Raw genomic sequence first — 21,413 nt, 5'->3', positions numbered from 1 at the left:
TGTGCAAAGTTTTTAACTGCAAAACACAATCGTTTGAGCATAACATATCCGCTTCTCACGGGTCGCAGGGTAGAGTCTCATCTCAGGCTCAGCTTGACGAAATCAACGAACGGTGCCTCAGAGCGACTTTCATACACAGAGGGATAGGCCGAGTCGATAGAGATGACATACAGACACTGAGAGCTATATTTAACTAAGTACACACACATATGTATGTATGTAAGCATGTAGGTGTGTAGGCGCACACATACATACACACATCATTACATACTTGTACAAGACATCATATTATCTGCTTTGTTATTCTTTTTCTTCGGGCGACAATGCCAGACATCCTAATGAAATTGTAAAAGTCTTCTTAAGCCAAATGGTATTAGGGCAAAGGTAAGAAAACAAACAGGTGAAGGCAATTTAATATTTATACTCAACATATATATCTATACGTGATTCAGAATATGTTTAATGGGCTTTGCACAAGTAGGAGGCGTGGTAGAGTATTTATATTCATAATCTGCGGAGTCAATTAAGGCCTATATGAACATTTTAGATAGTTTGGTTTTCCTATGGCTAACTCAGCTTAAGTTTTTTTCAAATAATCGATAACCTTTTCCGATTAATGGGAATGAAACCTTTGGACTTGAAGTTTGAATATTTCGTATTTGATTTCAGTTATATTTTTTGCGATATCGATTTTTACTATGCATTTTTATGCATTTCAAATTGATATAAGTTTAAGTACTTGCTCATCATTCAATAAAATTCTTCTGACTGAAGTTTGATTTCAAATTTCGGCAATATGCAAAAGAGTTTGCTTATTTACTAAATTGAAAAATATAATATAGAATAGGCAGATAATATGCTGAAGATTTAATTGTAATCGGAGCAATAAAACAAAAGTTATTAAACAAAAAGTGGAAGCCCATGGCAAGCAGCGTCAAGTTTCCTTAAGGAAAAGCTCACTGAATCTCGAGAGAGAGAGAGAGAGAGAGACAAAATGAAATCAATAGTTTAACTCATGCAGCTCTGAAATCCTTTTACCTTTATTTGCGGCATATTGATATGAAGATATGAAGAGAGGAAGGAAAGTCTCTTCATTCCTCCACAGACCACTCGACACATATACAGTTCGTCATCCATCTACTTTGGCTCGTGCGACAGCGAGTGCTTCAATTTCTGCCACTCACATTGTCCACTCCTTATAATGGGCACATTTAATCAAAGCTTTTCCCCAAATTGAGCTCTTATCGGTTCACTTGAATTTGTTTTGGCCAAATATCACAATTTCGATTCTTAATCCAACTCCAATTACTGAAATTGGCGCTGTTGCACTAATTCCAGAAAATGCCATGCATAACTATTTGAAATGCATTGTTGACAAAGCTTTTAGGCCATCAGTTGATGGGGAGCAAAAAAACAAACAAACAGCGCAAAAAAAAAATGCTTCAACCAGAGGGAGCTGAAATATTGCGCATACGCAACGTTGGCCAACCGAGCATCCAGCATCGAGCAGAGGGGCTGCGCGGCAGCTGCCCGTAATGCACGAAAATTTATACTCTATAGAGGACATTTGCATATATTATGTGTGGAGCCCAGGCAGCCACGTGTCCCCATAAGCCCGCCAATCGTATGTGCAATCAAATTTCAAAGCGCCAAATGAACCAGCCACAGACGAATTGAATGGCCGACTGACTGACTGACTGACTGACGGACGGACTGACTGACAGCGGCCGGTGCATCAGCCTGGCTCACTCCTATAGCTGCTGCTGATGCGCGAAATATGCGAATCGATTGACTAGCAAAACTATTAAACTGTCTGTCAATCGTCCCGCTGTGCGCCAGAGCAGACAGATCTACGAGAGCTGCCAGAGCTGTGAGCGCTGCCGGCTTAGAGCTCAGCCTCACTCATTCAGCTTCATTCACTTTGCCATGAGCTCCAGTTGGTCTGTGAATGGCGGATGTTTATAGAATAAAAATAAAAGAAATAATTATAAAGTATATAACGGGCTAGGCCATGTCTATATGATATAAGCTTGTATTATGTAGATAATTATAAATTATATAAGGATATAACAATACAACAGCTATGCAATGTCTGTGCCTAACAAATAATACATAATTATATAATATAAATAAATATACAATAATATAAATGGAAATAGCACATACCACATAATCATATGAATATAATAATGACAAATATATAAATATTAGATGAGACATATTTATATGAAATAAATAAGTATACTATAAATAGATACATAGAACATAATAATAATAACATATACATAAATGTAAAGGGCAGCATACAAAAATCTTCATTCATGAAAATAAATAAATATTAAATATAATTATTTTTGAATTATCGTCGACTATCGAGGGATTCTTCATTCCAGGAACAGAACCCTACACGAAGTACAAGTCTTCGCTTTGGGTTTCATTTTAATATTGTCAATTGCTAAGAGAGAGAGAGAGAGAGAGAGAGAGAGAGAGAGAGAGAGAGAGAGAGAGAGAGAGAGAGAGAAAGAGAGTGAATAGAGAGAGTGTATCAGTGAGAGAGGGAGAGGCATAGAGAACTAGTTCCGGCAAAACGAGTACAGGGAGATAACAGAGCTTTAACATTTGGAAATGTAAGCCAGAGGCATTTGGTTGTATTTTACTCCCAGAGAATAGCGAATAGAAATCGACGCTATTAAATGGAAGTAAATGGTGCTTTTGTTTTGTTTTAGGGCTTGGTTGATTTTGAGTTAGTATTGCAGCTTCATTTAGCAATCTATTTAACAGCTTATTATTGCTTTTTGCTTTGTTTGGCTTTTAATGTGGATAGACTAACATCAGAGCAACGTCTGCAAATTTCTGAATTTTTTCATCTAATTTATGGTGCTGCTTGTAATTATTATCATTTTTTATGAGCACAATGAGGTACAATGAGGTATTAGTCAGAACTTTCGCATTTAATGTATGAGGGTTATATCCTAGCTTGTCTCGCATGAAAATGATTTTTTCGATTTTCGGGGATAGGGGGATGGGGGATAGCATTGTTTCCATTCATATAGATTTTTGATAAAAGTACAATTTAACGAGACTGGACTGTATATAGATATACATAGATCAAATTGCTGCCGTATATTATCTCTTACTCAGTTAATATTTTGTAGATCGTATTTTATTTGAACAGGAATGTTACACAATTTCCTAATCAATGAAGCCCATTATTTTTATATGTATACAAATTTATTTCTGTTCCACAATGATATAAGTTTGTCTCAATCTAAGAAACTCAAGCAGTAGGTTAGCCTCAAAAGGGAAAAATTACTCATGATTGATCCTAGCATACAACTAGAAACTGTGAAATTAAACTGTTGTCAAAATAGGACAATTAACACTTAACTAATTATTCTAATCTATAAACAATATAGAGCCGAAATCAATTGTTATTGAAATTTCTATATCTGCCTGACCTGCCCAATGCTCCCGTTGCGCGCTCATGTGAGGCAAATGAGGCACGCCCCCCATCCCTAAGAAGCGAAACAGACAGTGGCGAAATATGCGCTGTTTACTCGAATTGAAAAGACAAAAAAAAAAAAAAAAAAAAAAAAACAAAAATAAAATGAGAATCGAACAACGAGGAACTGATTGCTTCACTTCGACAGAGCTTCTGTGAGCTGTGCCGGCGGCTTCAATCATCGAGCGACCACGCGCCCTCAGTTTTTCTATTGCTCCGTTTGGCTGACTGTTTATACGATGGGGCTCATTTGTTGTTGTTGTTGTTGTTGCTGTTGCTGTTGGCTTTGCAGTGGCCTCTTCACATATCGCAGCACTGCTCCGGCAGCGTCACGTGCGCACTTAAACATCAGCATCATGGTGGTATTCAGGCCAGTGAAGCGCAGCGAGGCCCAGGAGCTGGAGCAGGAGCTGAAGCAGGAGCCGAGAGCTTTGCGCTGCAATGCAAAGCAAAGCTGCGGCAGGGTCGTGGGCGGGGCAACAGTGGGGAGGGGGGCAGTGGTAGAGCAAACATATATCACAGTCAGTTTAGAATCAATAAAATATAACTTTGCGTGCTGATTTCTGGGTGCACCCCGGGGCCAAATGGCAGTGGGCGGCGGCGAGTGGGTGGGGCGGTGCCATCGTCTCAAGGTGCCATCCACATTCCGTACATGGCAGCGTGGCAGCTGTGAAATGTATTCATAAACATCGCAAGCGACATGAACTAAAATCCCGGAACCAACAAGCGACTGGCAGCAGCACGTGCATCCATCTATCTATCCCGGCATGTGTGTGTGTGTGTGTGTGTGCGTGTGTGTGCGTGTGGGTGTGCATATGTGTGAGCGGCGTTTTGTCTGTGCTTAGGGATTTCCGCTTGAATGCGAATTTGATATGCGCAATAAAATATTAAAAAATCGACAAAATTGTTTTTAAAGCGCGTAATTCAACGGGCGACGCCACAGACAGACGAACGGACGGACAGACAGACAGACAGTTAGTCAGGCAGTTAGTCAGTCAAGGGCACACATACATACAAAAGTGACGTGTGTGTGACTGAAACAAAAAACCAAAAACCGAAACGCGTTTGACGTCGCATTGCGAACACTTCGAACGCGTTACGCATGCAAAATGAACAATTTAAATGCGATTCAGCAAGTGTCGAGTGCGTTGATGTCCTCTCTCTGTGTGTGTATGTGTGTGTGTATGTGTGTGTGTGTGTGTGTGTGTGGATAGATGGCAAATTTAAGGATTATGGATGGGTACAACATGTATTGCGCTGGGAGAGTTGGAAGAGACGGGAATAGATGGGTTCGATACTCATACTTAATCCTTGAGAAGATCAAGTCATGCTGATCCTTGATCTGAATCTATGATATATTGATATAGTATATGATGTTAATTGCCGTATATCTATGGTTTTGAGCGTGGTTATGTCTGGGTGGATAGATGTCAAATTTAAGTATCATAGAGAGTCTAGTATGCATTGGGATGGGAGAGATGGGAGTAGATGGGTTCGATACTCATACTTAATCCTTGAGAAGACCAAGTCATGCAAATCCTTGCAGTGACTTTATGATGTATTGATATGGTATTAAAATCATATTTTAATTGCCTTATCTATAGCATTGAGTATATAGTATTATAAAGATTATTAATGTAGTACGGGAGAGATGGGAATAGATGAAAAGAGATACCAAGTTATTCAGATCCGTGAGCTGACTTTATGATATATTGATATAGTATATGACGTTGATCGCCTTATATATGTATGTATACATAGCTTTGACTATTATGGTATTATAGAGAGTCTAGTGTGTATTGGGATAGGAGAGATGGGAAGAGATGTGTTCAATAGTAATTCTTGATCCTTGAGAGGTTCAAGGCACTGAGATCCCTGGTGTTACATTATGACATATACATATATGTAGTACATGGTATTGATTGATAGTTTTGAGCGCCGTTCCGTCAATGTGTGGACAGACGCCCAATTTAAGGATTATAGAGAGCATAGCATGTATTAGGAAGAGGGAGAGAGAGAGAGGTGAGGCTATAAGTGCATCATAAATAGTTTCGATGCTTCTGGATGTATGTAATGCATTCCTGATCCCCGCAATAGCCCAAGTATCATTCAGATCTCTGAGTTGCTACTATGTCTTCGTCTTCAGATATTGTCGAGAGAATCTCCAATTAATTAATTCATGTATTATTCAATTATGTATTATGTATACATACAGCATATATTATTATATTAAATATTACTAAAACTTATGTTGACCTATTTAGCAGCACACCTTGGGATAATTGTATTGCTCGTCCATTTGTTCACAATTCGAATGGACTTGAGTTGATTTCATTTGAATTGAATAACAGACTTTTCCGCCGCAAACACGAATCGCCTCGATTTGAAGCTCTTTAACTATGATCTCTGGGCAATAAATACAGCGAGTGTTCCGGTTAGCAGGAGTAAGTCGAGCCGAAGTACGGCCGTAGCGGGCAACGGGAATTGCTCAAAAACTTTGCACAAATTGTGGCGTAAATTTGCAAGTTTTGCATAAAGTTTGGCTCGAATTACCTAAGCGTCGTAGACGCCGTTCCTGGAGGAGAAAGTGCGCCGGCTGCAGGGGGCGTCGGCTCCATTAACCAAAGCTGTTGAAAAGTGAAAAGCGCAAAGTACTTGGCCAAAGTTGCCAGATTGTGTGACAAATGTGGCAACAACACAAACGAATCAACTAGCAGAGAGAGAGAGAGAGAGAGAGAGAGAGAGAGAGAGACAGAGAGAGAGAGAGAGAGACTAATAACACAAGCTCAATTGGCCAAGGTCTGGAGCGGATGCAGGCTGGAATATGAAAGACAAAGGCAAGGATAACAGTGCAACGGCAAAGGATATTCAGCATTGCCAAATGAATCAGATTTCAGCAAAAGGCTAGAAAAAGCGATCTAAGCGGCTGTAGGGCGAAAATGGTAAAGCGATATCAATAGGGGCAACCCTTATCAACAAACAGCTCAACAAGTTTTTTTTGTTCGAGCGCTCGCTAGAGCATGAAATACAGCCAAGCATTAAGGACTTGGTGCAAAGGAGTCGCATAATACTGCAGCCTGATCTGCGGCATTGTGAGCAAACCCTTAAGCCTGCCCATAGCCCACACTCCGGCTCCAATATCCAATAATGAAAATGTTGAAAATACGTGCGGCTCTGCTCTGCCGGCACGCAACAAACAACCAGTGGCCAAAAATGCCAAGCATGAAAACTGAAATTTGTCGATCACAAAAAAAAAAAAAAAAAAAAAAAAAATTGTGAGGGCGAAAAAAATGGAGGGAAAACGAAAAATACGTGTGAAGTTTGGCTGCCAAATCCCCAGAGCGACCCAAACCACATACGCAGAGCTTCAATGTGAAGCCCCGGCCAATGGGTGTAACCCCGCATGGCTAAAGCCGTAGCGTCTGCGATATGCCTAATGTCGTTGTTGTGGGCAAAATTCAATTTACTGCCTCAGTCCATAAACACATGCGCATAACAACAACAACAGCAGCAGCAGCAGGAGGAGGAGCAGGAGCAGGAGGCAGCAGGAGTAGGCACGCGGCAAACAAAAAGCGGCCGCTGCGTTGAAGCGTGCGAGCTGCGTATGTTGGCAGCTCTGTGAAGCATATAATCGACAATACACACACACACACGCACACACAATGCGTGCCAGCGTGCTGGGGTAGCGGCGGCAACGTTGCGTATACGCAACCAGCACAAAGCGACAGGCGAACGCGCAAACCGCTTAAAGCCAACGAAAATTGCGAGCGACAACATCATAAACTCAATATGTATTCAATCCATTTGACTTTTTGCCCGCCATCGTTGACGTGCTTGCCACACCGAGTGGGCGTGGCACACAGGCGAGGCAGCCAGCAACCAGTAAACGTCAAACTTGCCTCAACCCATGCATACACGCACACACACATGCACACATACATACATATATATTTTGTATTTTTTTTTGCTGTTGTTGCCTGCGCATTGATTTTCAGACACTGATTGTGTTGTGCCTGACCGATTGATGGCTGCGTAACTGTGTGTGTGTGTGTGTGTGTGCGTGTGCGTGTGCGTGTGTGTGGTATTGTGTGTGGCTACATGTAAAGCATGTGCTATGCATTCGATATAGACATTGGCATGACCAAAACCAACGCGACTGTCAATAGATCAACAACCCCGACAATCAAATGACTGACTCAATGACTAGCTCATTGACAGACGGACAGACAGACAGACAAACTGACTGTCAGCCTCACTCTAACTGACTGTCTGACTGTTTATGCATACCGCATGCCGCATGCCGCATGCCACATCCTGCATGCGGCTGTTGGCACTTGATGTAGCTTTGCGTTTTATGCAAATGCCAAACAATAAACTTTTTAGTTAAGTTTTCGTTGCATTTGTAATAACTTACCAGAACAATTTGGAAGTTTCCCAGGGGGGCTACCTCCTCTCCTTTCCTTCCGTAGGTGGCAGACTCCTGCCAGGCAATGGCTGAGCGCTTAAGCTGAAACAATCTCAGTTTGCCTAATTGACTGCATTTCATCTGAAAGGATGAAATGAAACAGCGATTAGCTGTGAATTGAATTGAATAGGGAAATCGATGGGAAATTATAGATGGATTAGACTTATTAATTCAGTAATTCATATATTTTATTCTATAGAAGATTAAAATAAATATATCGAGCATATCAAATATTAAATTAGACAGAGAATGAAAATTTATAGTTGAAATATTTAGGAAAAATATTTAAAAATATCTCGAACCATCAACGATAGTTGATCCCGTCGTTGACTTCAAACATCGATACTATTGATGTGCCCTCTAATGATTTAACGCACAATTATTTCCCTAGCTTATTTCTCATAATCGATTAGAAATTTCTACATAAATATATTCAGATTCCATAAGGATAAATCAGTGAAATTACCAACCAGTGCATCCATCGCACGAGTTTCATCAATCTATTGGTATCAATCGATATTATGCAACAGCTCTAATAGCCACAGCTATATTCAAGCCAAGGCGCAGGGCAGTGCATTAGGGCATTCTGCTGAAGTTTCATTTTCATTGGCACAAAAGCGCTTAATCCTTTTGCCAACAGTGTCAACTGGCAAATGGGGTATATTGGTTTTGTGTAGAGCTATGTAACAGACGACAGCAGCATTCACCAGCTGAACATTTAGCCAATGAAAACGGCTTTACTTATTGTAATTTGAGAATTAGCGGATTTAATTGTTCTGTCTCATGAAGCTTAAGCGTGATTAGCTATAAGATCTGATGATCCTGAGTGAAGCCCGCTTAGCGTATATATACTCAGAGATTGGAATTGCATACCTTTAGCTGACACAACTAACAAATTAGTACAAAACTGACAAAAAACAAAGAGTTATTAAAATTTAGATATCAAAGGAAACTTTTATTAAGTTTTTACTCGCACCAAGCAGGAGAGTAATGAGCATGTCAATAAAGCGGGTCAGATCTTGTTGAATTCCGGAATGAACTGTAATGTAGTTCTTACTAATAAATTAATATATATGATATAATAAATTAATATATATAATATAAAAAAAGAATTAAATATATATTAATATATACACTTTTAATTATGTTAAGCAGTATTCTCATTTTCGAATGCACAGGAAAATTAATAAAAAATAAATAAAAATAATAAAAATATTTTTAATATAAAAATAAATTAATTAAAAAGAAAAATCTGTTTATTGAAATTTTAATTTTTAATACACTGCCTTCTCTGCAAACTTAAGTGGTCTTAGTGCCTTATTCTGCTCCAAGTCTTCCAGCCTCAATCTCACATTCACATCTACCATATTATGGGGTATATTCTAGTCGAGCATTGCCTGCATAGAGCACCACACCAACTTGTTTATTTTAGCCATAGTTAGGTCCATTTGGCCGGCGCAGCTGACCCAACGCTCAACTTGAATGCTAAAGTGCAGGGCAAGCACACACTTACCACACCCTTACACACACACACACACACACAACCGCATACCCTGTGAGGCATAAAAACATTTTAAAATTTATTGAAATTAAAAAAGAAAAAAAGAAAAAAATAGGAAGCACAGACACACTGAGCTGAGCTAACTTGGCGGCCAACTACCAGCTGGAGGCTGCCATTGTGTGCGTGTGTGCGTGTATGTGTGTGTGTGTGACTGGCAAATGGCAGTAGTTTTAAAAATTTCATCATGGCATTTGGGCTTTGGTTTCGATCAGCGTTTTGGCAGTTAAAGCATTTCTCTCTAGTGCCAGACGTTTTTGTTGAGCGATTTTGCTATTGGAGTCGCGTCGACCCGCTCGCCATCTCTCTCTCTCTCTCTCTCTCACTCTATCGCTGTCTCTGTCAGGCTGTCTGTGGCAGCGCTCTTTGCTGAACATATATGTATATATATATATATATATTTTTTTTTTATTTTTATTTTTTTTCGTATGTAGTTGCTGCATGCCTTCTGTCGTGGCTGAGTGCCCCTTCAGCTTGGCTCAAGTGGTCTGTCGGCTTAGAGAGTGTGGAAAGCTGGCGTTAGCCCGACTAGAATTCATATGAGTGACTCTCTCTCGTTGTCTCTCTCTCTCTCCCTCTCTCTCTCTTTCTGTCTATGCCACACATGCCACATGCCCGCTCAGCGGTTGAGTGACTGCTTAAATCTGACGTGCGTCGTCCTCGTCGCCGTCGTCGCCGTCGCTGTCGTCGTTGTCGATGTCATTTTCAATGCTCATTGCCGGAGTTCTTTGCCATTGATTTGTGTCGCCTCTCAGCGGTATCCAGGCACCAGGCACCAGCCACTAGGCACCAGGCACCAGGCTTTTAACAGTCGACGCCGCCAATACTAAAGCAGAGGAGCAGCAGCAGGAGCAGAGCCAGCGACAGATATTGCCCCAAACCGCTTGGCACATTTCGCTTGATTGCCCATTTCGGGTAGCTCAAAACGGTTTGTGGAGCAGCTGCTTCTGCCCCGGTCACGCCCCCCTGCCAGCCTACAGGCAGCGCATTAAAAAAGCACACACAGAATGCCAGAGAGAGAGAGAGGAAGAGGGAGAGGGAGAGAGCGCTGGAGATGCGAAAGAGAATATACATATATAAGTATATATTTTTTAAAGTCAATATCAGAGGGAACGAGGCAATCAGGCGAAACTGCTTCAGCTCTGGCCACGCCCCATTCACACACACACACACACACACACACATGGCCCAATTCAAGCTTTATCATTATTGGCGAAACAGTCATCATCATTGTGCAGGGGTGGGGGGCAACAAACTTCGATAAAATAGCGCATAAAGTTCGCTTCTTTCACGACTTTGACTGCGACTTGAGTTTTCAGTTTTCAGTTTTCAGTTTTCGGTTTTCAGCTTTCGGTTTTCGGTTTCAGTTTCAACTTTGCAGGCGCGCTAATAAAAACATTAACGTCGCCACGCCACCGCCCCCGCCTCCGCCCCCGCCCACACATGCCTGTAGCTGGTCTCCTTTCGTGGGTGGGCGGCATCACACACAAGTTTACTCATAAATAAATATTTCCTTGGCCAACAATTTAAGCAGTCCGCGAACAATGCGCAATCCAACAACTGCGGCCCAGCGTGCCAATTTGTTAATAGTACAAAGTTGCTTCGTGTAATTTGAAACTGTTTACATTCGCTCAAAGGGGTTCCTGGGCGGTCGCCTGGTCGGCTGGCCTAGTTGGCTGGCTGGCCTTGTTGGCCTCGTTGGCCTTGGCTAATGGCTGGGGCAATCGCTTCGTCCAATTGTGTAAGTTTTACCAGATAACAAGCGGCAACGCCTGGCAAAAGTTTGTGCATACAACAATGCCATCCAAGTTTTCCAAGTAGCCCCACACCCACTCAACCACTCACCCACTGACCCACTCACCCAGGGCCTGGCAGCAAAACTTGGCCAGCACCAAGGCTGATTGGCTGATTGACTTGCCAAATGGCCCGCGGCTCATCTTAATTGTGCAGCGCGTGGACACATATTGAAATGCTACAAGATGGACTGGCTATACCACGAGATGCTCAGGCTTAAACAGTCCATTTCACAAATCATCGAATTTGGACTGTAAACTGAAACAGAGATTACATAGAGATTCATTAGGGTTAAGAAACAAAAATGGGAAATAAAGAAAAAGGAATAATTAATAAATAAATGGGATTCAGAGATGGGACATACATAGAAAGGGAGATATAGAGTTAGTTATAAATATGTATATATATATCTATATATGAATATATAGAGGATTCACAGTTGAGTTGTAGGGATATAGAGTAGATAGGGATATGTGAAATATTTCCTAATCCCTTCTTCTATTAAATTTTCTGTTTTCTCCCTTTATGCCACATTCTTGAGCTCTTTGCTTCACATTTGAGAGTAAAGAAAAATGCATAAAATATAGAGTTAGTTAGATAAAAAGTGAGTGGAAGTATGAGAGGGGGGGGGGGGTGAGAGAGAGAGAAAGCGTGGCATATATTTGGATTAGGAGATGAGATATAGGGAGAGATGCCTCATCTAAAATTGAATCATATCTGTTATTTAATTTTATTTTTCAGTCTGTCAAATTTTTGTTTGATTTTAATATATTCATTTTCTTAGTTAATATTTATCAAATGAATTATTTTAATTTTATACTTAAGACTCTTTAATATTTATTTTTGATTAATATATTCCAATACTTTCAGTCTGTCATAGCTGGCAACAACTTAAATACCCCAAAGGGTGGGTAATATTATTGGCTGCTAATTGGAGAAAGATTTAGCCATTTAACATCACAGTGAGCGACAGCTGAGCTTTAAGTTTGTTTCAATTCTGAGTTTGTGTTGTACTTCGTATATACATATATATGTATATATAGTATGTATACATGGTATGTATTTAAATGTACATGTACATATATGTATGTACATACATCAGACATATATATAAGGCAACTTCTCACAATAATTCCCTGCGCTTATTTGGCTTACATTACTTAGCTTTGTGGCCTAGCTCCAAGTTGACTCTAGTTTTGTCAATACCTATTCTAAATAAATAGATAAATAAATAAATAGGAATCACGCGCTCTTTCGCTATTGCTCTCACTCTAGCTCTTTAGCTCTCCCTCCCTCTCTCTCTCTCTGTCTCTCTCACTCCCTATGTAAATAAATTGCATATACCATCTCAGCCCCTCGTAGACAGCTCGAGTCTGCCCAAACTCCCGGTGTCTATTAGTTGCACTGTATCTCTTTCCATATCACATGCTATGCGAGGCATGTTGCATGCCTCAGTAAGCAATAAGTTCGACAAACTCATTTCATTAAGCTCAGGGCTGCATAAAAAGCGAGCTAATGCTCTCTCCCTAGCAATACCTACATTTTGTAGCTACTCCTGCTGCTGTCACTGTTGCTGTCTCTGTCTCCGCCTCTGCCTCTGCCTCTGCCACTGCCTCGGCCTCTGTCGCTGCCATCCTGCAGTTGCAATGTTGCTGCCGTTGCTCGTTGCTCCATTGCCGATGTCTCATCATTTATTGGCAAGCGCTTTTCAACGGATTGGCAGCAGAAACATACGCGCCGATACAGTTAAGCACACACACACACACACACACACACACAGAGATAGGGCTTAAATTGCTGCAGGCAGCAGCAGAATCTGCTCGACTGAGTGGCACGTTGAAGCTGAGACATCGACTGCGACTGCGACTGGAGCTGAGACCGAGCAGGAGTCTGGGCCAGCGCCTGTTGGTATTTATTGCCAGTTGGCAGCCTCAATGCGCCCGCTCTAAAGCCATAAATTCGTTATTAGATTATATAAAATTTACCAACGATTTATCTATGCTCACGGCCGCGTCTGTCACCAGACACTGCTCCAGCTCCAGGAGACGGCAACAGCAAGCAGCAGGAGCAGCAGCAGCAGCAGCAGCAGCAGCAGCAGCAGCAGCAGCAGACTAATACGGGTTGCATTTCATATAACGAGCTGATTTACTTAGCTCAACTATCCCTGTGGCTCTAACTGTAATTGATACATGATCTACGCATATAATGCCATGTGCTCCAGCTGTTGCAATTAATGCAAAGGTCGAACACATTCAGCTAATGCTCTTGCTTAGCTGCTTATCGTTCGTTTAAGCGTTTCGCATTTCCCCCAAGACGTTGCGTGCTTGGCGCCTCCCTTCGCTCATTTGCAATTGTCATTGAGCTAACTGCAGATCGATCGCCTCTACCTACACCCCCATCCCCCCGCCCCATTGCCATTCGAGCCGGTGCTGAGCAGCTCTTATTCAGCATTCAGAATTGCAATCCTTCGGTTGGTGTGCCCGAGAGGCCATTGCCAAAATGGGATTCCAACGGTTTGCAGCTGTACTTTCTTGCCGGGCCACGCCCATTGGCACGCTGGCACGCTGGGCGTCAGTCAGAGCTCAGGTCTTGCCGACTCCTGCTTCGTTGTTTTCTGTTGCCTTTTTTCCAGCTACCTCGGCAGCTTGCAATGAAAATGCATTAAAATGCAGCTGCAATTGCTTTTGTAGCTGCCATTGCCATTGCCACGCCCACGTAGCTGCCAGCTGCTGCACGCCTGCACGCCAGCACGCCAGCACGCCGCCACGCCTCCTGCTCCACTCCATTGGCGCACAGTTGCTGCGGCAGTGGCATTCATCAACGTAATCCTGTCTCGTTATCCTTGTGCCTTGTGTCTGGTGCCTTGCATGGCATGCGCAAGGCGAGCAGCTCGACGGAAAAGCCACTTAGCATTTCCCTTCTTCTCCTTCTCCCTCTCCCCCCTCCACCCCCACAATGCAGCTCATCTCCACGCATTACCGTTGTACACAATTTACATTCATCTTAGAATAAATACCCGAATGAAAACCATATAATTGATTTCTATGTATTCCGCTTTTCGTTTCTTCCAGAAGAGGAGACGCGCCAACAGGACGCCAACAACCTTTGCAGGTAACTACAAATTCCGCTTCTCTCTTTGAGCATAATCAAATTGTAAAATGTTTTAATATGCTGCATTAATTATATGTACTCAGACGGTTTTAAGAGCGGCAGGTCCTTAAAGCCCTTATTTTGTATTAAACATTTGGCTATAAACGTGGCACAAACTGACTTTAAAGCAAACAGAAAGCAGTCACGGGCCATTGGAGTTGCTATGCGTTCGATAGTTTCGCCAGTCGATAGTTGCAACTATCGCTAGCGATGGTGGCATCTCAAAATCTAGAAAAATAAATTGCATACATTTATTTATATTAATTGTATTTAAATACCTCAGAGACTAGTATTTTAAGTATTTTTTGTATATTCACTGGGTATCTACAAGCGCTATGCAAGCATCTGCTAAAAATATTATTTAAAAAGCGGCAGAAAATGAGTTTTCTCCGAGTTTGTGGATTTGTGTAAAGCAAGATGGGTTTTCCTTCATTTACTTAATGCGCATCCTTTTTGCATTCGATATTGGTGTTGTGTGTGTGTGTGAGTGTGTGTGTGTGTGTGTGTGTGTGTGTTTGGGCTTTTTATGTAATCAAAAACCGCCGCTGGTGCTGGTGTCATGGCAATCCGTAAGCATATATGGAAATCGCCCCAGCTCCAATGGTCCCATGCTTCAAGGCTTCAAGGCTCCAAGGCTCCACGGCTCTTCCACTTAATGGCAAGGACATTAGTGTTTCGGCTGTCGGCGGCTCTTGGCTAATGCAAGGCGGCCACAAGGCATTGCCAGTAAATGTTATTGAAATCGAATATCGTATGCGTATGTATCAGCACATTGCCACGCCCCCAACACAACACATGCGTGTGGGCGTTTGAGCAGCGAGTGCTTCGATCAATCGCTTTTATCTCTTTTACAATCACAAATTGATTTGCAGCCAAGCAACACCCAGATGAGCCATAGCCATAGCCATAGCCACTCACACTCGCATTCACATTCACATTCACATTCACAATGGACGTGGACGTGGCCGTGGCAGTGGATCCAATCAGCAGGGCATTAGCAATGCAACAACAAAGAGCGTTCGGCTGAGTGGACATGTTGCCTTTGTGGCTGGTTAGCTGGATGTTGGCTGGATGTTGGCTGTGCTTTTGACTTATTGCCCGCAACTAATTCCTAATTATAATTTCAATTAAATATTTATTTTAATTAAAAAGCAACTTCAAATATATGTACGCATGTATGTATGTATGTATGTATGTTTGTATGTATATCCCACATCCGTTTGGCAGTGCCATCGCTTCAACTGTTCGCGGGTTATCCAACCATGCAGATTCCCATCGCCAGCCCCGACCCGCCAACCATCCCCCCATCCCCCCTCAGGCCACGCCCGCTGCCCCCTTACACAGCCAGCCCATGGGCCAGCCATACGCCATCGTTCATCCTTCAGCCCACTTAGTTTGCCTGCTTCATTAAATTTCATGAATCGCCCGCAGCGTTACCCCATATACTGTGCATGTTGTTGATGGCTTTGTACACACACACACACACACGCACATACAGAAAGAGAGAGCGAGCGAGAGAGAGAGAGAGAGATAGAGAGAGCACACGCTTTGTTGTCTGCTGGTTGGGACATGCTATGCGTATAACTCAGCGATTCTCGCAAGCCCTATATATACCATACCTTATGCCCTTATCCCTCTAGCTATACCCATCTGCCTCTCCCTCTCTCTCTCTCTTTCTGTCCCTCTCTCCCGCCGCATATCTTGGCTGGCATATCGCTCCACGTTTCTGTTGTTTCAGTGAAAGCCACAAAAACTGTTTGCGCTTTTATTTATTTGATATTGATTTCCACTGTCCCAGGACGCAATTTGTTTGCAATAAACTTCATAACAATAATTCATGTCCACACAAATAAATAATTCATGGTTTCACTTGATACGCTGCCCACTGCATTCACTGACCAGCAGCTGATTCTGTCTCTGCCTCTGCCTCTGTCTCTGCCTCCGCATCTGCCTCTGCCTCTGCCTCTTTGTCTCTGTCTCTGAACTTGAGCGAGGCTAATGCTTCACCCTTCACTAGATTTCCAGCGCGAATCTCGACCTCGATAGATAATTTCATTGCGCAACGCTGGTCAAAAGCCAGCTGCCGAGGCTCGGGCCGGGCCAGCCAGCAGGAGCAGACATGTAGGTGGCTCGGCCATAGGCGTAGGGCCAGGGGGGGGGGGCGGCCGACCAGCCGAATGGCCTGGGCGCACATAAAAGTCAGAGTCGAGCTAATAAATTCTGCACGCGTTGCGATAATAAAAACTAAACATTAAATTAAAAAGGTGTTTCCGGCGATGTCAATTCCATTCATGCATGTAAAAGCACTCACAGCGGCATTAATGAGTGCACAGTATGAATCGTGTGAGTATACGATGGGCCGGCGGTTAAATTTCTCTTTGAGTTAATGCCCATTAAGCTGGCTGTGCTGGAATCACTTTAAATAGTTAAAGTGATTAAGCATTTAAGCAGAGGCTTAAACCCAAACACATTCATTACAATGCAAAGCAATTAAATCAATTGATGACTTTGAATTATTTGTATGAATATCAAATTTACACTTTAATCAATTAAATACGTTTTTTTCTTAATTTTTTTTTCTTAATTTTTTTTTTTATTTTTTTTTTTTTTTTTATATCAATAATTACTTCAGAGCTTAACTCTATACAATGATTGCAATCAGTTTTGTATAATTGCTGAATATTTATCAGCTGGTTTTATTAAATTTTTAGGCATTTTTAATAGGCAGCTAAAGGATAAGCGCTTTCCGTTAAACATTGTATATATTATTATTATTAAATGGTTTTTTTTTTTTCGATTTAAGCAATATTGTTGATAATTGCAATAAGTAAGCGCCATCATTCAACTGATTTGATGACAGCTCCATGATTGAATATGTAAATCATTTCATTTAAAGTTGGACAAGTGAATTGATGGCTGAGTTATGCAGCAGGCAGGAAAATCGATTCGTTTGGAATGACCATTTCCTTTATAGAGCAGCTCATTAACTACAGAATACTATTCGAATGCCTTGAATGAACTGAAAATGGTACTTTAGTATATACATATTGGGCTTGTGACAGTGTATGTAATAGACAGGAGGAGGCGTGGCAGCAGGACGACGAGCTGAGCTATATCTATATCCAGCTATATCCACCTGACCATTGTCAGTCCCTACATTTATCGGTCTCGCTGTCGATATTCCGGTGATATTTGAAATTATATGTAGAGCAGCAGCTAGAGACTTTATATATACTTGTGTTTATAATCTAGTTGCTCATGTTTCATCATATTAAACAATTATCGATAAAAATCGATAACTCGACTCTATCAAGCGCAAATGGAATAACGTAATGGCTAGAGTGTTGAGAAAATCCTTGTGATAAATGCAGAGATTTTGTATTCAGCGTTTTGGTTCCCGCTCCCCTCCCGCTAAGTGCTCGCAAAAAACGGGTACACACAAATACACACATTTGTATGTCATTAACACGCCCTGAAAGCATAATGAAGAAAGTCCATCTAGAGGCAAATTTATTCAACGGTTAAGTTCATAAAGTAAAGCCCCAAAGCACAGTGGCTGCGTTAATTGCGCAGTAAGCAGAGCGCGTGCGTTTCTGTGTGTGTATGAGTGTGTGATTGTGTGTGTGTGTGCGTATCTATTGTCTGTATTTGATATATTTTTATATAAATGAAGCATTGCGTGAATTTAATGAATAGATCAGCTTTTTGCGTTGCTTAGGGTATCTCCTAGTCGTGCAGTCCCGAACAGCGTGTGATTATGTATGTGTGTGATTATCTGTTGCCTGTATATTATACATATATATTTATACACATAAATGAAGCATAGAATGAATTCAATGAATGGATCTGCTTTTTGCATTTCTCGCATATCATAGGGTATCACCTCGTCGTGCAATATCGTTCTTTAAATTTCAAGCATGCGATTAAGCAATAAAATGCGCAAATAGCAAAAAGCAAAAAGCAGAAACGTTGCTAATATTTACTTGGCCAACTATTTGTCTATCTATGTCTTGCTCGTATTTGGCTCGTTTCTCTTAGCGCTTGTTTAACTGTTCCGGTTGCACGTTTCGTGCTCAATATGTTTGTTTCGCTGCATTGGCCATGGCTTGCTGCCCCGAACGATTTGACAATGTAAAATGCTTAGCTGCCTGTCACTGGGCGAATTCAAATAGTTCTCGAATAGTTTTTATTGACCTTATCCCAGATGCTTACACGACTATTGAAATAGTTGAGCGATTTTGCGAGTCTCTTTTATATATATAATTTCTTTTATTTTCACTCTTTTTCTGCTGCTTTTGGCAAGTGTCTGTCGATATCGCTAAGTAATCAACAACAGAAAGAGATAGAGAGATAGCGAGAGAGAGAAAGAGAGAGAGAGAGGGAGAGAGAGAGAGTACAAAAATGATAATCGAAGCAGACGCCACGAACTACGCATTTGCAGTTATGTGTGTGTGTGTGTCTGTGTGTGTTTGTGTGTTTGTGTTTGTGTGTTTGTGCGTACTGCCATTAGCATTTCCCACTGCCATTGTCATTTTCATTACCCCTTTCTTGCCTTCGAGCAAAACATCTAGAGACAGTGAGCGAGGCAGAGAGAGAGAGAGATAGGGTGAGATGGAGCGAGAAAGTGTGTGAGCATTGGAAATGTGTCGGACGACCGATGTGCATGGGAAATTGAATTTCCCATTATCGTATAAATGAAAATTAATGAAATTTTTGCTAGCTTGAAGCTATCAGCTCGCATTTGTAATTCGAGAGCTGCTGACTTGAACCTTTTTCGTGCGCTGTTAGCTGATTGAATACGTAAACTGACTTTGAGCTCGAGCTGGCTAACAAATGGCAGACAGCAGTCAACAGAGAACCGAAAACAGACAACAGACAACAGAAAACAGAAAGCAGACAACAGACAGCGCCACTTGGTCAGTGGAGCAAGCGGATTTGAGAAACAACCAAGCGGCGAGCGTTTTGAATGCGCAAATGCCGCATTACTCATACGCCACGTGCAGCACTTTGATTTTTGCTGTGCTGTCATAAAAAGCAAAGGAACAGCAGGACACTCAGCTCGGCTGCGCTGGGCAGCGTTCGTATTGATTTCTTATGTGCCGCATAAGTCAAACGAATTGCGTTCCAGTAAGCAGGCCAGCAGCCAGAGGTACAGGCGCGCGTCCATTCCAGCCAGCCGTCCACTGGAGCAAATATAATAAAAATGAGCAGAAAATAAAATATTTACACATGCGAGTCAGAGAAGGAGTGGGCAGAGGGGAAAGGGAGGAGGGAGGAGGGAGAGAGAGAGTACAAATAAATAAGCAAACACAAATAAAATATGGCCAAGCCCGCCGATGACAGCGATAAGTACAACGACATCGAAATGGACGGCAGCCAATTGAGAAAATGAATTTACGATAAATGGAATGGTTAAGCACACATTGCCTCTACTCGAACTGGCAGGGCCTGAGGCACAGGGGGCAACCAACGTTAACGAGCAGAACGTCAGAGTGGAGTAGAAGTAGCGTAGAAGTAAGTAGTAAACAGTTAGCAGTAGTAATGTCAGTTTAGAGTGAATGTTTAGTAGAAGTAGAATAGAGTAGAAGTAGAGAGATTGTGAAGTAGAAGTAGAAGTAGAAGTAGAAGTAGAAGTAGAAGTAGAGAGTTAGAAGTAGAGTAGAAGTGAAGTAGAAGTGTAGAAGTATAGAAGTAGAAGTAGAGTAGCTAGAAGTAGAAGTAGAAGTAGAAGTAGAAGTAGAAAGTAGAAGTAGAAGTAGACGTAGAAGTAGAAGTAGAAGTTAGAATTTAGAAGTAGAAGGTAGAAGTAGATAGAAGTAGAAGTAGAAGTAGAAGTCGAAGTAGAAGTAGAAGTAGAAGTAGAAGTAGAAGTAGAAGTAGAAGTAGAAGTAGAAGTAGAAGTAGAAGTAGAAGTAGAAGTAGAAGTAGAAGTAGAAGTAGAAGTAGAAGTAGAAGTAGAAGTTAGAAGTAGAGTAGAAGTAGAAGTAGAAGTAGAAGTAGAAGTAGAAGTAGAAGTAGAAGTACGAAGTAGAAGTAGAAGTAGAAGTAGACGTAGAAGTAGAAGTAGACGTAGAAGTCAGAAGTAGAAGTAGAAGTAGAAAGTAAGTAGAAGTAGATAGTTAGAAGTAGAAGTAGAGTAGAAGTAGAGTAGAAGTAGAAGTAGAAGTAGAAGTAGAAGTAGAAGTAGAAGTAGAAGTAGAAGTAGAAGTAGAAGTAGAAGTAGAAATAGAATTAATTTCCATGCCAATTCATTTGATTTTCACAAATAGTTTTCCTCTCATCATATTAATCCCAGGCTTACTAATGCAGTTCCTCCAACTCCCTATAAATAAATCAGAATAATCTTTGGAAATTGTCTTTACTGCGCCCATTCACTCCCATCCACATTCCCATCGGCTTGGCATATGTATCAATTTCAGTGCTTTACTCGGGAAATTTATATTGAAAACTCGTCGCAGGCAATCTTAAGATCTTCAAATTGCTTGGACTGCGGGGCTTAGGCACACAGTGCAGTCTGTTGGCCAGCATGCATGGGCTGAGGGCTGGGCGGGGTCTGAGCTGTTGTTGGCTGCCCTGGACAGCACCTGACGACTCCTGCTGTTGGCTCTGCTGGTGCTGGCTGCGCGAGCGTGACGCTTGTTTGGCTGTTTACAGTTGCAGGACCTTGTCGTTGCCTCTGGAACTGAAGCTGATTGAGGAAATGCGCATCAAGCGCTCTAAGGCACTGCCAATAAACTATGCGCCTGTCTCCGACTGTCAGTGTGAGACTGTGCATTGATCTCTGTCTCTCGCTCGCTCCCCAGGGAGAAAGCGACAGAGAGGGAGAGAGAGAGAGAGGGAGAGAAAGAGGTGGGGAGCGAGCGAGCGGGAGGTGGCAATGAGAAAGCTAGCAAAATCCTATAAATATGCCATTTGAAAGATAATGCAGCAATAACAAAGTGACG

At 41.9% G+C, this 21,413-nt stretch overlaps 1 protein-coding gene across 11 annotated transcripts in view; it reads left to right on the top strand.

Moving 5' to 3' along the window:
• Positions 1-21,413, top strand: part of LOC108620087 (uncharacterized) — a 241,107-nt gene that overhangs the window by 88,135 nt on the left and 131,559 nt on the right. For 8 of the 11 annotated variants that reach the window (XM_089474705.1, XM_089474708.1, XM_089474700.1 and 5 more), the window contains one exon: positions 14,391-14,430. The gene's annotated coding sequence lies outside the window, so the exon portion shown is untranslated. Of the gene's footprint in view, positions 1-12,189; positions 12,375-14,390; positions 14,431-21,413 lie in introns of all 11 variants that reach the window. The other 3 variants (XM_089474703.1, XM_089474706.1, XM_018016957.2) reach the window with 2 other exon arrangements.

Source organism: Drosophila arizonae, chromosome X (genome assembly GCF_054131065.1).
Source record: "Drosophila arizonae isolate 15081-1271.41 chromosome X, UAZ_ARI_1.0, whole genome shotgun sequence".
NCBI classification, from domain to species: domain Eukaryota; kingdom Metazoa; phylum Arthropoda; class Insecta; order Diptera; family Drosophilidae; genus Drosophila; species Drosophila arizonae.
This window is presented reverse-complemented; position numbering and strand designations above follow the sequence as displayed.